Below are 18,521 nucleotides of genomic sequence, written 5' to 3'. Positions count from 1 at the left end.
CTCATCCCCCCAGTCTCACTCACCCTCCAGTCTCACTCACCCCCCCAGTCTCACTCACCCCCCAGTCTCAATCAGCCCACCTGTCTCTCTCATCCGCCCCAGTCTCACTCACCCCCCAGTCTCACTCACCCCCCCAATCTCACTGACTCCCCCAGTCTCACTCAACCCACCTGTCTCTCTCATCCGCCCCAGACTCACTCATCCCCTCCAGTCTCACTCACCCTCCAGTCTCACTCACTCCCCAGTCTCACTCACCCCCCCAGTCTCACTCACCCCCCAGTCTCACTCACCCCACCAGTCTCACTCACCCCCAGTCTCACTCACCCCGCCAGGCTCACTCACCACCCCCAGTCTCACTCATCCCCCCCAGTCTCACTCACCTCCAGTCTCACTCACCAACCCCAGTCTCACTCACCCCCCAGTCTCACTCACCCCCAGTCTCACTCACCCCCAGTCTCACTCACCCCGCCATTCTCACTCACCCCACCAGTCTCACTCATCCCCACCAGTCTCACTCACCACCCCCAGTCTCACTCACCCCCCCCCAGTCTCACCTCCAGTCTCACTCACCACCCCCAGTCTCACTCACCCCCCCAGTCTCACTCAGCCCACCTGTCTCTCTCATCCGCCCCAGTCTCACTCACACCCCCAGTCTCACTCACCCCCCAGTCTCACTCACCCCCCCAGTCTCACTCACCCTCCAGTCTCACTCACCCCCCAGTCTCACTCACCCCCCCAGTCTCACTCACCCTCCAGTCTCACTCACCCCTCCAGTCTCTCTCACCCCCAGTCTCACTCACCCCCGCAGTCTCACTCAGCCCACCTGACTCTCTCATCCGCCCCAATCTCACTCACCCCACCAGTCTCACTCACCCCCCCAGTCTTACTCACCCTCCAGTTTCACTAACTCCCCAGTCTCACTCACACCCCAGTCTCTCTCATCCCCAGTCTCATTCACCCCCCTAGTCTCACTCAGCCCACCTATCTCTCTCATCTGCCCGAGTCTCACTCACCCCCCAGTCTCACTCACCCCCCCCAGTCTCACTCACCCCCCCCAGTCTCTCTCACACCCCAGTCTCACTCACCCCCCAGTCTCACTCACCCTCCAGTCTCACTCACCACCCCCAGTCTCACTCAACCCCCAGTCTCACTCACCCCCCCAGTCTCATTCGCCCCCCCAGTCTCACTCAGCCCACCTGTCTCTCTCATCCGCCCCAGACTCACTCATCCCCTCCAGTCTCACTCACCCCCCCAGTCTCTCTCACCCCCAGTCTCACTCACCCCCAGTCTCATTCACCCCCCCCACCCCCAGTCTCACTCACCCCCCAGTCTCACTCAGCCCACCTGTCTCTCTCATCCGCCCCAGTCTCACTCACCCCCCAACTCGCTCACCCCCCCCAGTCTCACTCACCCTCCAGTCTCACTCACTCCCCAGTCTCACTCACCCCCCCAGTCTCTCTCATCCCCAGTCTCATTCACCCCCCCCAGTCTCACTCAGCCCACCTGTCTCTCTCCTCTGCCCCAGTCTCACTCACCCCCCCAGTCTCTCTCACCCCCAGTCTCACTCACCCCCCCAGTCTCACTCAGCTCACCTGACTCTCTCATCCGCCCCAATCTCACTCACCCCACCAGTCTCACTCACCCCCCGAGTCTTACTCACCCTCCAGTTTCACTAACTCCCCAGTCACACTCACACCGCAGTCTCTCTCATCCCCAGTCTCATTCACCCCACCAGTCACACTCAGCCCACCTATCTCTCTCATCTGCCCTAGTCTCACTCACCCCCCAGTCTCACTCACCCCCCCAGTCTCACTCACACCCCAGTCTCACTCAACCCCCAGTCTCACTCACCCCCCAGTCTCACTCACCCCCCAGTCTCACTCACCCCCCCAGTCTCACTCACCCTCCAGTCTCACTCACCCCCCCCAGTCTCACTCACCCCCAGTCTCATTCACCCCCCCACCCCCCAGTCTCACTCACCCCCCAGTCTCACTCAGCCCACCTGTCTCTCTCATCTGCCCCAGTCTCACTCACCCCCCAACTCACTCACCCCCCCAGTCTCACTCACCCTCCAGTCTCACTCACACCCCAGTCTCACTCACCCCTCCAGTCTCTCTCATCCCCAGTCTCATTCACCCCCCCAGTCTCACTCAGCCCACCTGTCTCTCTCATCCGCCCCAGTCTCACTCATCCCCCCAGTCTCACTCACCCTCCAGTCTCACTCACACCCCCAGTCTCACTCACCCCCAGTCTCAATCAGCCCACCTGTCTCTCTCATCCGCCCCAGTCTCACTCACCCCCCAGTCTTACTCACCCCCCCAATCTCACTGACTCCCCCAGTCTCACTCAACCCACCTGTCTCCCTCATCCGCCCCAGTCTCACTCATCCCCTCCAGTCTCACTCACCCTCCAGTCTCACTCACTCCCCAGTCTCACTCACCCCCCCAGTCTCACTCACCCCCCAGTCTCACTCACCCCACCAGTCTCACTCACCCCCAGTCTCACTCACCCCGCCAGGCTCACTCACCACCCCCAGTCTCACTCATCCCCCCCAGTCTCACTCATCTCCAGTCTCACTCACCAACCCCAGTCTCACTCACCCCCCAGTCTCACTCACCCCCAGTCTCACTCACCCCCAGTCTCACTCACCCCGCCAGGCTCACTCACCACCCCCAGTCTCACTCAGCCCACCTGTCTCTCTCATCCGCCCCAGTCTCACTCACCCCCCATAGTCTCACTCACCCCCCAGTCTCACTCACCCCCCCAGTCTCACTCACCCTCCAGTCTCAATCACCCCCCCAGTCTCTCTCACCCCCAGTCTCACTCAACCCCCAGTCTTACTCAGCCCACCTGACTCTCTCATCCGCCACAATCTCACTCACCCCACCAGTCTCACTCACCCCCCCAGTCTTACTCACCCTCCAGTTTCACTAACTCCCCAGTCTCACTCACCCCCAGTCTCATTCACCCCCCCCACCCCCAGTCGCACTCACTCCCCAGTCTCACTCAGCCCACGTGTCTCTCTCAACCGCCCCAGTCTCACTCACCCCCCCAGTCTCACTCACCCCCCCAGTCTCACTCACCCTCCAGTCTCACTCACTCCCCAGTCTCACTCACCCCCCCAGTTTCTCTCATCCCCAGTCTCATTCACCTCCCCAATCTCACTCAGCCCACCTGTCTCTCTCATCCGCCCCAGTCTCACTCACCCCCCCAGTCTCACTCACCCCCCAGTCTCACTCACCCCCCAGTCTCACTCACCCCACAGTCTCACTCACCACCCCCAGTCTCACTCACCCCCCACCCCCGAGTCTCACACACCCCCCAGTCTCACTCACCCCCAAATCTCACTCAACCCCCCAAACTCACTCACCCCCCAGTCTCACTCAACCCCCCAGTCTCATTCAACTGTCCTCCAGTCTCACTCACCCCCCCCAGTCTCACTCACCCCCCCAGTCTCACTCACCCCCCCCAGTCTGACTCACTCCCCAGTCTGACTCACCCCCCCAGTCTCACTCACCCCCCCAGTCTCACTCACCCCCCCAGTCTCACTCAACCCCCAGTCTCACTCATCCCCCAGTCTCACTCACCACCCCCAGTCTCACTCACCCCCCAGTCTCACTCACCCCCAGACTCACTCACCACCCCCAGTCTCACTCACCTCCCCCAGTCTCACTCACCCCCCACCCCCGAGTCTCACACACCCCCCAGTCTCACTCACCCCCAAATCTCACTCAACCCCCCAAATTCACTCACCCCCCAGTCTCACTCAACCCCCCAGTCTCATTCAACTGTCCTCCAGTCTCACTCACCTCCCCCAGTCTCACTCACCCCCCCAGTCTCACTCACCCCCCCCAGTCTGACTCACTCCCCAGTCTGACTCACCCCCCCAGTCTCACTCACCCCCCCAGTCTCACTCACACCCCCAGTCTCACTCAACCCCCAGTCTCACTCATCCCCCAGTCTCACTCACCACCCCCAGTCTCACTCACCCCCAGTCTCACTCACCCCCAATCTCACTCACCACCCCCAGTCTTACTCACCTCCCCCAGTCTCACTCACTCCCCCAGTCCCACTCACCCACAAATCTCACTCAAACCCCCAGTCTCACTCACCCCCGAGTCTCACTCACCCCCCCAGTCTCACTCACACCCCAGTCTCACTCACCCCCCAGCCTCACTCACCATCCAGTCTCACTCACCACCCCCAGTCTCACTCACCCCCCAGTCTCACTCACCCCCACCAGTCTCACTCACCCCCCCAGTCTCACTCAGCCCACCTGTCTCTCTCATCCGCCCCATTTCACTCATCCCCTCCAGTCTCACTCACCCCCCCAGTCTCACTCACCCCCACCAGTCTCACTCACCCTCCAGTCTCACTCACTCCCCAGTCTCACTCACCCCCCCAGTCTCACTCACCCTCCAGTCTCACTCACCCCACCAGTCTCACTCACCCCCAGTCTCACTCACCCCGCCAGGCTCACTCACCCCACCAGTCTCACTCATCCCCACCAGTACCACTCACCACCCCCAGTCTCACTCACCCCCCCCCAGTCTCACTCACCTCCAGTCTCACTCACCACCCCCAGTCTCACTCACCCCCCAGTCTCACTCACCCCCAGTCTCACTCACCCCACCAGTCTCACTCACCCTCAGTCTCACTCACCCCGCTAGTCTCACTCACCCCACCAGTCTCACTCACCCCCCCAGTCTCACTCACCTCCAGTCTCACTCACCACCCTAGTCTCACTCACCCCCCAGTCTCACTCACCCCCAGTCTCACTCACCCCACCAGTCTCACTCACCCCCAGTCTCACTCACCCCGCCAGTCTCACTCACCCCACCAGTCTCACTCATCCCCACCAGTCTCATTCACCCCCCAGTCTCACTCAGCCCACCTATCTCTCTCATCTGCCCTAGTCTCACTCACCCCCCAGCCTCACTCACCCCCCCCCAGTCTCACTCACACCCCAGTCTCACTCACCCCCAGTCTCACTCACCCCGCCAGGCTCACTCACCACCCCCAGTCTCACTCATCCCCCCCATTCTCACTCACCTCCAGTCTCACTCACCAACCCCAGTCTCACTCACCCCCCAGTCTCACTCACCCCCCAGTCTCACTCACCCCCAGTCTCACTCACCCCCAGTCTCACTCACCCCGCCATTCTCACTCACCCCACCAGTCTCACTCATCCCCACCAGTCTCACTCACCACCCCCAGTCTCACTCACCCCCCCCAGTCTCACCTCCAGTCTCACTCACCACCCCCAGTCTCACTCACCCCCCCAGTCTCACTCAGCCCATCTGTCTCTCTCATCCGCCCCAGTCTCACTCACCCCCCCAGTCTCACTCACCCCCCAGTCTCACTCACCCCCCCAGTCTCACTCACCCTCCAGTCTCACTCACCCCTCCAGTCTCTCTCACCCCCAGTCTCACTCACCCCCGCAGTCTCACTCAGCCCACCTGACTCTCTCATCCGCCCCAATCTCACTCACCCCACCAGTCTCACTCACCGCCCCAGTCTTACTCACCCTCCAGTTTCACTAACTCCCCAGTCTCACTCACACCCCAGTCTCTCTCATCCCCAGTCTCATTCACCCCCCTAGTCTGACTCAGCCCACCTATCTCTCTCATCTGCCCGAGTCTCACTCACCCCCCAGTCTCACTCACCCCCCCCCAGTCTCACTCAACCCCCCCAGTCTCACTCACACCCCAGTCTCACTCACCCCCCAGTCTCACTCACCCTCCAGTCTCACTCACCACCCCCAGTCTCACTCACCCCCCAGTCTCACTCACCCCCCCAGTCTCATTCGCCCCCCCAGTCTCACTCAGCCCACCTGTCTCTCTCATCCGCCCCAGTCTCACTCCTCCCCTCCAGTCTCACTCACCCCCCCAGTCTCTCTCACCCCCAGTCTCACTCACCCCCAGTCTCATTCACCCCCCCACCCCCAGTCTCACTCACCCCCCAGTCTCACTCAGCCCACCTGTCTCTCTCATCCGCCTCAGTCTCACTCACCCCCCAACTCGCTCACCCCCCAGTCTCACTCACCCTCCAGTCTCACTCACTCCCCAGTCTCACTCACCCCCCCAGTCTCTCTCCCCCCAGTCTCACTCACCCACCCAGTCTCACTCAGCTCACCTGACTCTCTCATCCGCCCCAATCTCACTCACCCCACCAGTCTCACTCACCCCCCCAGTCTTACTCACCCTCCAGTTTCACTAACTCCCCAGTCTCACTCACACCCCAGTCTCTCTCATCCCTAGTCTCATTCACCCCCCCTAGTCTCACTCACCCCGCCATTCTCACTCACCCCACCAGTCTCACTCATCCCCACCAGTCTCACTCACCACCCCCAGTCTCACTCACCCCCCCCAGTCTCACCTCCAGTCTCACTCACCACCCCCAGTCTCACTCACCCCCCCAGTCTCACTCAGCCCACCTGTCTCTCTCATCCGCCCCAGTCTCACTCACCCCCCCAGTCTCACTCACTCCCCAGTCTCACTCACCCACCCAGTCTCACTCACCCTCCAGTCTCACTCACCCCTCCAGTCTCTCTCACCCCCAGTCTCACTCACCCCCGCAGTCTCACTCAGCCCACCTGACTCTCTCATCCGCCCCAATCTCACTCACCCCACCAGTCTCACTCACCCCCCAGTCTCACTCACCCCCAGTCTCACTCACCCCCAGTCTCACTCACCCCGCCAGGCTCACTCACCACCCCCAGTCTCACTCAGCCCACCTGTCTCTCTCATCCGCCCCAGTCTCACTCACCCCCCATAGTCTCACTCACCCCCCCAGTCTCACTCACCCCCCCAGTCTCACTCACCCTCCAGTCTCAATCACCCCCCCAGTCTCTCTCACCCCCAGTCTCACTCAACCCCCAGTCTTACTCAGCCCACCTGACTCTCTCATCCGCCACAATCTCACTCACCCCACCAGTCTCACTCACCCCCCCAGTCTTACTCACCCTCCAGTTTCACTAACTCCCCAGTCTCGCTCACCCCCAGTCTCATTCACCCCCCCCACCCCCAGTCGCACTCACCCTCCAGTCTCACTCAGCCCACGTGTCTCTCTCAACTGCCCCAGTCTCACTCACCCCCCCAGTCTCACTCACTCCCCCAGTCTCACTCACCCTCCAGTCTCACTCACTCCCCAGTCTCACTCACCCCCCCAGTTTCTCTCATCCCCAGTCTCATTCACCTCCCCAATCTCACTCAGCCCACCTGTCTCTCTCATCCGCCCCAGTCTCACTCACCCCCCCAGTCTCACTCACCCCCCAGTCTCACTCACCCCCCAGTCTCACTCACCCCACAGTCTCACTCACCACCCCCAGTCTCACTCACCCCCCACCCCCGAGTCTCACACACCCCCCAGTCTCACTCACCCCCAAATCTCACTCAACCCCCCAAACTCACTCACCCCCCAGTCTCACTCAACCCCCCAGTCTCATTCAACTGTCCTCCAGTCTCACTCACCCCCCCCAGTCTCACTCACCCCCCCAGTCTCACTCACCCCCCCCAGTCTGACTCACTCCCCAGTCTGACTCACCCCCCCACTCTCACTCACCCCCCCAGTCTCACTCACCCCCCCAGTCTCACTCAACCCCCAGTCTCACTCATCCCCCAGTCTCACTCACCACCCCCAGTCTCACTCACCCCCCAGTCTCACTCACCCCCAATCTCACTCACCACCCCCAGTCTTACTCACCTCCCCCAGTCTCACTCACTACCCCAGTCCCACTCACCCACAAATCTCACTCAAACCCCCAGTCTCACTCACCCCCCAGTCTCACTCACCCCCCAGTCTCACTCACCCCCCCAGTCTCACTCACACCCCAGTCTCACTCACCCCCCAGCCTCACTCACCATCCAGTCTCACTCACCACCCCCAGTCTCACTCACCCCCCAGTCTCACTCACCCCCCCCAGTCTCACTCACCCCCCCAGTCTCACTCAGCCCACCTGTCTCTCTCATCCGCCCCATTTCACTCATCCCCTCCAGTCTCACTCACCCCCCCAGTCTCACTCACCCCCACCAGTCTCACTCACCCTCCAGTCTCACTCACTCCCCAGTCTCACTCACCCCCCCAGTCTCACTCACCCTCCAGTCTCACTCACCCCACCAGTCTCACTCACCCCCAGTCTCACTCACCCCGTCAGGCTCACTCACCCCACCAGTCTCACTCATCCCCACCAGTACCACTCACCACCCCCAGTCTCACTCACCCCCCCCCAGTCTCACTCACCTCCAGTCTCACTCACCACCCCCAGTCTCACTCACCCCCCAGTCTCACTCACCCCAGTCTCACTCACCCCACCAGTCTCACTCACCCTCAGTCTCACTCACCCCGTCAGTCTCACTCACCCCACCAGTCTCACTCACCCCCCCAGTCTCACTCACCTCCAGTCTCACTCACCACCCCAGTCTCACTCACCCCCCAGTCTCACTCACCCCCAGTCTCACTCACCCCACCAGTCTCACTCACCCCCAGTCTCACTCACCCCGCCAGTCTCACTCACCCCACCAGTCTCACTCATCCCCACCAGTCTCATTCACCCCCCCAGTCTCACTCAGCCCACCTATCTCTCTCATCTGCCCTAGTATCACTCACCCCCCAGCCTCACTCACCCCCCCCCCAGTCTCACTCACACCCCAGTCTCACTCACCCCCAGTCTCACTCACCCCGCCAGGCTCACTCACCACCCCCAGTCTCACTCATCCCCCCCAGTCTCACTCACCTCCAGTCTCACTCACCAACCCCAGTCTTCACTCACCCCCCAGTCTCACTCACCCCCAGTCTCACTCACCCCCAGTCTCACTCACCCCGCCATTCTCACTCACCCCACCAGTCTCACTCATCCCCACCTGTCTCACTCACCACCCCCAGTCTCACTCACCCCCCCAGTCTCACCTCCAGTCTCACTCACCACCCCCAGTCTCACTCACCCCCCCAGTCTCACTCAGCCCACCTGTCTCTCTCATCCGCCCCAGTCTCACTCACCCCCCCAGTCTCACTCACCCCCCAGTCTCACTCACCCCCCCAGTCTCACTCACCCTCCAGTCTCACTCACCCCTCCAGTCTCTCTCACCCCCAGTCTCACTCACCCCCGCAGTCTCACTCAGCCCACCTGACTCTCTCATCCGCCCCAATCTCACTCACCCCACCAGTCTCACTCACCCCCCCAGTCTTACTCACCCTCCAGTTTCACTAACTCCCCAGTCTCACTCACACCCCAGTCTCTCTCATCCCCAGTCTCATTCACCCCCCTAGTCTCACTCAGCCCACCTATCTCTCTCATCTGCCCGAGTCTCACTCACCCCCCAGTCTCACTCACCCCCCCCAGTCTCACTCAACCCCCCCAGTCTCACTCACACCCCAGTCTCACTCACCCCCCAGTCTCACTCACCCTCCAGTCTCACTCACCACCCCCAGTCTCACTCACCCCCCAGTCTCACTCACCCCCCCAGTCTCATTCGCCCCCCCAGTCTCACTCAGCCCACCTGTCTCTCTCATCCGCCCCAGTCTCACTCATCCCCTCCAGTCTCACTCACCCCCCCAGTCTCTCTCACCCCCAGTCTCACTCACCCCCAGTCTCATTCACCCCCCCCACCCCCAGTCTCATTCACCCCCCCAGTCTCACTCAGCCCACCTGTCTCTCTCATCTGCCCCAGTCTCACTCACCCCCCCAGTCTCTCTCCCCCCAGTCTCACTCACCCACCAAGTCTCACTCAGCTCACCTGACTCTCTCATCCGCCCCAATCTCACTCACCCCACCAGTCTCACTCACCCCCCCAGTCTTACTCACCCTCCAGTTTCACTAACTCCCCAGTCTCACTCACACCCCAGTCTCTCTCATCCCCAGTCTCATTCACCCCCCTAGTCTCACTCACCCCGCCATTCTCACTCACCCCACCAGTCTCACTCATCCCCACCAGTCTCACTCACCACCCCCAGTCTCACTCACCCCCCCCAGTCTCACCTCCAGTCTCACTCACCACCCCCAGTCTCACTCACCCCCCCAGTCTCACTCAGCCCACCTGTCTCTCTCATCCGCCCCAGTCTCACTCACCCCCCCAGTCTCACTCACTCCCCAGTCTCACTCACCCACCCAGTCTCACTCACCCCTCCAGTCTCTCTCACCCCCAGTCTCACTCACCCCCGCAGTCTCACTCAGCCCACCTGACTCTCTCATCCGCCCCAATCTCACTCACCCCACCAGTCTCACTCACCCCCCAGTCTCACTCACCCCCAGTCTCACTCACCCCCAGTCTCACTCACCCCGCCAGTCTCACTCACCACCCCCAGTCTCACTCACCCCCCCAGTCTCACTCAGCCCAACTGTCTCTCTCATCCGCCCCAGTCTCACTCACCCCCCCAGTCTCACTCACCCCCCAGTCTCACTCACCCCCCCAGTCTCACTCACCCCTCCAGTCTCTCTCACCCCCAGTCTCACTCACCCCCGCAGTCTCACTCAGCCCACCTGACTCTCTCATCCGCCCCAATCTCACTCACCCCACCAGTCTCACTCACCCCCCCAGTCTTACTCACCCTCCAGTTTCACTAACTCGCCAGTCTCACTCACACCCCAGTCTCTCTCATCCCCAGTCTCATTCACCCCCCTAGTCTCACTCAGCCCACCTATCTCTCTCATCTGCCCGAGTCTCACTCACCCCCCAGTCTCACTCACCCCCCCCAGTCTCACTCAACCCCCCCAGTCTCACTCACACCCCAGTCTCACTCACCCCCCAGTCTCACTCACCCTCCAGTCTCACTCACCACCCCCAGTCTCACTCACCCCCCAGTCTCACTCACCCCCCCAGTCTCATTCGCCCCCCCAGTCTCACTCAGCCCACCTGTCTCTCTCATCCGCCCCAGTCTCACTCATCCCCTCCAGTCTCACTCACCCCCCCAGTCTCTCTCACCCCCAGTCTCACTCACCCCCAGTCTCATTCACCCCCCCCCCACCCCCAGTCTCACTCACCCCCCAGTCTCACTCAGCCCACCTGTCTCTCTCATCCGCCTCAGTCTCACTCACCCCCCCAGTCTTACTCACCCTCCAGTTTCACTAACTCCCCAGTCTCACTCACACCCCAGTCTCTCTCATCCCCAGTCTCATTCACCCCCCTAGTCTCACTCACCCCGCCATTCTCACTCACCCCACCAGTCTCACTCATCCCCACCAGTCTCACTCACCACCCCCAGTCTCACTCACCCCCCCCAGTCTCACCTCCAGTCTCACTCACCACCCCCAGTCTCACTCACCCCCCCAGTCTCACTCAGCCCACCTGTCTCTCTCATCCGCCCCAGTCTCACTCACCCCCCCCAGTCTCACTCACTCCCCAGTCTCACTCACCCACCCAGTCTCACTCACCCCTCCAGTCTCTCTCACCCCCAGTCTCACTCACCCCCGCAGTCTCACTCAGCCCACCTGACTCTCTCATCCCCCAGTCTCACTCACCCCCAGTCTCACTCACCCCCAGTCTCACTCACCCCGCCAGTCTCACTCACCACCCCCAGTCTCACTCACCCCCCCAGTCTCACTCAGCCCAACTGTCTCTCTCATCCGCCCCAGTCTCACTCACCCCCCCAGTCTCACTCACCCCCCAGTCTCACTCACCCCCCCAGTCTCACTCACCCCTCCAGTCTCTCTCACCCCCAGTCTCACTCACCCCCGCAGTCTCACTCAGCCCACCTGACTCTCTCATCCGCCCCAATCTCACTCACCCCACCAGTCTCACTCACCCCCCCAGTCTTACTCACCCTCCAGTTTCACTAACTCGCCAGTCTCACTCACACCCCAGTCTCTCTCATCCCCAGTCTCATTCACCCCCCTCGTCTCACTCAGCCCACCTATCTCTCTCATCTGCCCGAGTCTCACTCACCCCCCAGTCTCACTCACCCCCCCCAGTCTCACTCAACCCCCCCAGTCTCACTCACACCCCAGTCTCACTCACCCCCCAGTCTCACTCACCCTCCAGTCTCACTCACCACCCCCAGTCTCACTCACCCCCCAGTCTCACTCACCCCCCCAGTCTCATTCGCCCCCCCAGTCTCACTCAGCCCACCTGTCTCTCTCATCCGCCCCAGTCTCACTCATCCCCTCCAGTCTCACTCACCCCCCCAGTCTCTCTCACCCCCAGTCTCACTCACCCCCAGTCTCATTCACCCCCCCCCACCCCCAGTCTCACTCACCCCCCAGTCTCACTCAGCCCACCTGTCTCTCTCATCCGCCTCAGTCTCACTCACCCCCCCAGTCTTACTCACCCTCCAGTTTCACTAACTCCCCCAGTCTCACTCACACCCCAGTCTCTCTCATCCCCAGTCTCATTCACCCCCCTAGTCTCACTCAGCCCACCTATCTCTCTCATCTGCCCGAGTCTCACTCACCCCCCCAGTCTCACTCACCCCCCAGTCTCACTCACCCCCCCAGTCTCACTCACCCCTCCAGTCTCTCTCACCCTCCAGTCTCACTCACTCCCCAGTCTCACTCACCCCCCCAGTCTCTCTCCCCCCAGTCTCACTCACCCACCCAGTCTCACTCAGCTCACCTGACTCTCTCATCCGCCCCAATCTCACTCACCCCACCAGTCTCACTCACCCCCCCAGTCTTACTCACCCTCCAGTTTCACTAACTCCCCAGTCTCACTCACACCCCAGTCTCTCTCATCCCCAGTCTCATTCACCCCACTAGTCTCACTCACCCCGCCATTCTCACTCACCCCACCAGTCTCACTCATCCCCACCAGTCTCACTCACCACCCCCAGTCTCACTCACCCCCCCCAGTCTCACCTCCAGTCTCACTCACCACCCCCAGTCTCACTCACCCCCCAGTCTCACTCAGCCCACCTGTCTCTCTCATCCCCCCATGTCTCACTCACCCCCCCAGTCTCACTCACTCCCCAGTCTCACTCACCCACCCAGTCTCACTCACCCTCCAGTCTCACTCACCCCTCCAGTCTCTCTCACCCCCAGTCTCACTCACCCCCGCAGTCTCACTCAGCCCACCTGACTCTCTCATCCGCCCCAATCTCACTCACCCCACCAGTCTCACTCACCCCCCCAGTCTTACTCACCCTCCAGTTTCACTAACTCCCCAGTCTCACTCACACCCCAGTCTCTCTCATCCCCAGTCTCATTCACCCCCATAGTCTCACTCAGCACACCTATCTCTCTCATCTGACCTAGTCTCACTCACCACTCAGGCTCACTCACAACCCCCAGTCTCACTCACACCCCAATCTCACTCACCTCCTAGTCTCACTCACCCCCCAGTCTCACTCACCCCCCCCAGTCTCACTCACCCCCCCCAGTCTCACTCACACCCCCAGTCTCACTCACCCCCCCAGTCTCACTCACCCTCCAGTCTCCCTCACCTCCCCAGTCTCTCTCACCCCCAGTCTCACTCACCCCCGCAGTCTCACTCAGCCCACCTGACTCTCTCATCCGCCCCAATCTCACTCACCCCACCAGTCTCACTCACCCCCCCAGTCTTACTCACCCTCCAGTTTCACTAACTCCCCAGTCTCACTCACACCCCAGTCTCTCTCATCACCAGTCTCATTCACCCCCCTAGTCTCACTCAGCCCACCTATCTCTCTCATCTGCCCCAGTCTCACTCACCCCTCAGTCTCACTCACCCCTCAGTCTCACTCACCCCCCAGTCTCACTCACCCCCCCCAGTCTCACTCACCACCCCAGTCTCACTCACCTCCAGTCTCACTCACCACCCCCAGTCTCACTCACCCCTCAGTCTCACTCACCCCCAGTCTCACTCACCACCCCCAGTCTCACTCACCCCCCCCAGTCTCACTCACACCCCAGTCTCACTCACCCCCTAGTCTCACTCTAACCCCCCAGTCTCACTCACCTCCAGTCTCACTCACCATCCCCAGTCTCACTCACCCCTCAGTCTCACTCACCCCCAGTCTCACTCACCACCCCCAGTCTCACTCACCCCCCCAGTCTCACTCAGCCCAGCTGTCTCTCTCATCTGCCCTAGTCTCACTCACCCCCCAGTCTCACTCACCCCCCCCAGTCTCACTCACCCCCCCCAGTCTCACTCACACCCCAGTCTCACTCACCCTCCAGTCTCACTCACCAACCCCAGTCTCACTCACCCCCCAGTCTCACTCACCCCCCCAGTCTCACTCGCCCCCCCAGTCTCACTCAGCCCACCTGTCTCTCTCATCCTCCCCAGTCTCACTCACCCCCCAGTCTCACTTACCCCCCAGTCTCTCTCACCCCCAGTCTCACTCACCCCCAGTCTTACTCACACCCCAGTCTCTCTCATCCCCAGTCTCATTCACCCCCCTAGTCTCACTCAACCCACCTATCTCTCTCATCTGCCCTAGTCTCACTCACCCCCCAGTCTCACTCACCCCCCCCAGTCTCACTCACCCCCCCCAGTCTCACTCACACCCCAATCTCACTCACCCCCTAGTCTCACTCATCCCCAGTCTCACTCACTCCTCCCAGTCTCACTCACCCCCCCCAGTCTCACTCACACCCCAGTCTCACTCACCCCCCAGTCTCACTCACCCCCACAGTCTCACTCGCCCCCCCAGTCTCACTCAGCCCACCTGTCTCTCTCATCCGCCCCAGTCTCACTCATCCCCTCCAGTCTCACTCACCCCCCCAGTCTCACTCACCACCCCCAGTCACACTCACCCCCCCCAGTCTCACTCAGCCCACCTGAATCTCTCATCCGCCCCAATCTCACTCACCCCAGCAGTCTCACTCACCACCCCCAGTCACACTCACCCCCCCCCAGTCTCACTCAGCCCACCTGACTCTATCATCCGCCCCAATCTCACTCACCCCACCAGTCTCACTCACCCCCCCAGTCTTACTCACCCTCCAGTTTCACTAACTCCCCAGTCTCACTCACACCCCAGTCTCTCTCATCCCCAGTCTCATTCACCCCCCCAGTCTCATTAACCCTCCTATCTCTCTCATATGCCCTAGTCTCACTCACCCCCCAGTCTCACTCACCCCCCCAGTCTCACTCACACCCCAGTCTCACTCACCCCCCAGCCTCACTCACCCTCCAGTCTCACTCACCACCCCCACTCACTCACCCCCCAGTCTCACTCACCCCCCCCAGTCTCACTCAGCCCACCTATCTCACTCACCACCCCCAGACTCACTCACCCCCCCAGTATCACTCAGCCCACCTGTCTCTCTCATCTGCCCCAGTCTCACTCATCCCCTCCAGTCTCAGTCACCCCCCCAGTCTCACTCACCCCCACCAGTCTCACTCACCCTCCAGTCTCACTCACTCCCCAGTCTCACTCACCCCCCCAGTCTCACTCACCCCCCAGTCTCACTCACCCCACCAGTCTCACTCACGCCCAGTCTCACTCACCCCACCAGGCTCACTCACCCCACCAGTCTCACTCATCCCCACTAGTCTCACTCACCACCCCCAGTCTCACTCACCCCCCCAGTCTCACTCACCTCCAGTCTCACTCACCACCCCCAGTCTCACTCACCCCTCAGTCTCACTCACCCCCAGTCTCACTCACCCCACCAGTCTCACTCACCCCCAGTCTCACTCACCACCCTCCAGTTTCACTAACTCCCCAGTCTCACTCACCCCCCAGTCTCACTCACCCCCCCAGTCTCACTGACTCCCCCAGTCTCAATCAGCCCACCTGTCTCTCTCATCCGCCCCAGTCTCACTCACCCCCCCAGTCTCACTCACCCCCCAGTCTCAATCACCCCCCCAGTCTCACTCACCCTCTAGTCTCACTCACCCCACCAGTCTCACTCAGCCCACCTGACTCCCTCATCCGCCCCAATCTCACTCACCCCACCAGTCTCACTCACCCCCCCAGTCTTACTCACCCTCCAGTTTCACAAACTCCCCAGTCTCACTCACACCCCAGTCTCTCTCATCCCCAGTCTCATTCACCCCCCTAGTCTCACTCAGCCCACCTATCTCTCTCATCTGCCCTAGTCTCATTCACCCCCCAGTCTCACTCACCCCCCCCAGTCTCACTCACCCCCCCCAGTCTCACTCACACCCCAGTCTCACACACCCCCCAGTCTCACTCACCCCCCCAGTCTCACTCGCCCCCCCAGTCTCACTCAGCCCACCTGTCTCTCTCATCCGCCCCAGTCTCACTCATCCCCTCCAGTCTCACTCACCCCCCCAGTCTCTCTCACCCCAAGTCTCACTCACCCCCCCAGTCTCACTCAGCCCACCTGACTCTCTCATCCGCCCCAATCTCACTCACCCCACCAGTCTCACGCATCCCCCCAGTCTTACTCACCCTCCAGTTTCACTAACTCCCCAGTCTCACTCACAACCCAGTCTCACTCACCCTCCAGTCTCACTCACCACCCCCAGTCTCACTCACCCGCCAGTCTCACTCACCCCCCCAGTCTCACTCACCCCCCCAGTCTCACTCAGCCCACCTGTCTCTCTCATCTGCCCCAGTTTCACTCATCCCCTCCAGTCTCACTCACACGCCCAGTCTCACTCACCCCCACCAGTCTCACTCACCCCCCCAGTCTCACTCACCCCCCCAGTCTCACTCAGCCCACCTGTCTCTCTCATCTGCCCCAGTCTCACTCACCACCCCCAGTCTCACTCACCCCCCCCCCAGTCTCACTCACCTCCAGTCTCACTCACCACCCCCAGTCTCACTCACCCCCCAGTCTCACTCACCCCCAGTCTCACTCACCCCGCTAGTCTCACTCACGCCCAGTCTCACTCAACCCGCTAGTCTCACTCACCCCACCAGTCTCACTCACCCCCCCAGTCTCTCACCTCCAGTCTCACTCACCACCCCCAGTCTCACTCACCCCCCAGTCTCACTCACCCCCAGTCTCACTCACCCCACCAGTCTCACTCACCCCCAGTCTCACTAACCCCGCCAGTCTCACTCACCCCACCAGTCTCACTCATCCCCACCAGTCTCATTTAGCCCCCCAGTCTCACTCAGCCCACCTATCTCTCTCATCTGCCCTCGTCTCACTCACCCCCCAGTCTCACTCACCCCCCCCAGTCTCACTCACACCCCAGTCTCACTCACCCCCCAGTCTCACTTACCCCCCCAGTCTCACTCACCCCACCAGTCTCACTCCGCCCACCTGTCTCTCTCATCCGCCCCAGTCTCACTCATCCCCCCCAGTCTCACTCACCCCCCCAGTCTCACTCACCCCCACCAGTCTCACTCACCCTCCAGTCTCACTCACTCCCCAGTCTCACTCACCCCCCCAGTCTCACTCACCCCCAGTCTCACTCACCCCACCAGTCTCACTCACTCCCAGTCTCACTCACCCCGCCAGTCTCACTCACCCCACCAGTCTCATTCACCCCCCCAGTCTCACTCACCTCCAGTCTCACTCACCACCCCCAGTCTCACTCACCCCCCAGTCTCACTCACCCCCAGTCTCACTCACCCCACCAGTCTCACTCACCCCCAGTCTCACTCACCCCGCTAGTCTCACTCACCCCACCAGTCTCACTCATCCCCACCAGTCTCATTCACCCCCCCAGTCTCACTCAGCCCACCTATCTCTCTCATCTGCCATCGTCTCACTCACCCCCCAGCCTCACTCACCCCCCCCAGTCTCACTCACACCCCAGTCTCACTCACCACCCAGTCTCACTTACCCCCCCAGTCTCACTCACCCCCCCAGTCTCACTCAGCCCACCTGTCTCTCTCATCCGCCCCAGTCTCACTCATCCCCCCCAGTCTCACTCAGCCCCCAGTCTCACTCACCCCCACCAGTCTCACTCACCCTCCAGTCTCACTCACTCCCCAGTCTCACTCACCCCCCCAGTCTCACTCACCCCCCATGTCTCACTCACCCCACCAGTCTCACTCACTCCCAGTCTCACTCACCCCGCCAGGCTCACTCACCCCACCAGTCTCACTCATCCCCACCAGTCTCACTCACCACCCCCAGTCTCACTCACCCCCCCCAGTCTCACTCACCTCCAGTCTCACTCACCACCCCCAGTCTCACTCACCCCCCCAGTCTCACTCACCCCCAGTCTCACTCACCCCACCAGTCTCACTCACCCCCAGTCTCATTCACCACCGCCAATCTCACTCACACCCCCAGTCTCACTCAGCCCACCTGTCTCTCTCATCCGCCCCAGTCTCACTCACCCCCCATAGTCTCACTCACCCCCCAGTCTCACTCACCCCCCCAGTCTCACTCACCCCCCCAGTCTCACTCACCCTCCAGTCTCAATCACCCCCCCAGTCTCTCTCACCCTCAGTCTCACTCACCTCCAGTCTCACTCACCCCCCCAGTCTCACTCAGCCCACCTGACTCTCTCATCCGCCCCAATCTCACTCACCCCACCAGTCTCACTCACCCCCCCAGTCTCACTCACCCCCCAGTCTCACTCACCTCCCAGTCTCACTCACCCTCCAGTCTCACTCACCACCCCAGTCTCACTCAGCTCACCTGACTCTCTCATCCGCCCCCATCTCACTCACCCCACCAGTCTCACTCACCCCCTCCAGTTTCACTAACTCCCCAGTCTCACTCACACCGCAGT

The sequence above is a fragment of the Pristiophorus japonicus genome, chromosome 20 (genome assembly GCF_044704955.1).
Source record: "Pristiophorus japonicus isolate sPriJap1 chromosome 20, sPriJap1.hap1, whole genome shotgun sequence".
NCBI classification, from domain to species: Eukaryota; Metazoa; Chordata; class Chondrichthyes; family Pristiophoridae; genus Pristiophorus; species Pristiophorus japonicus.
This window is presented reverse-complemented; position numbering follows the sequence as displayed.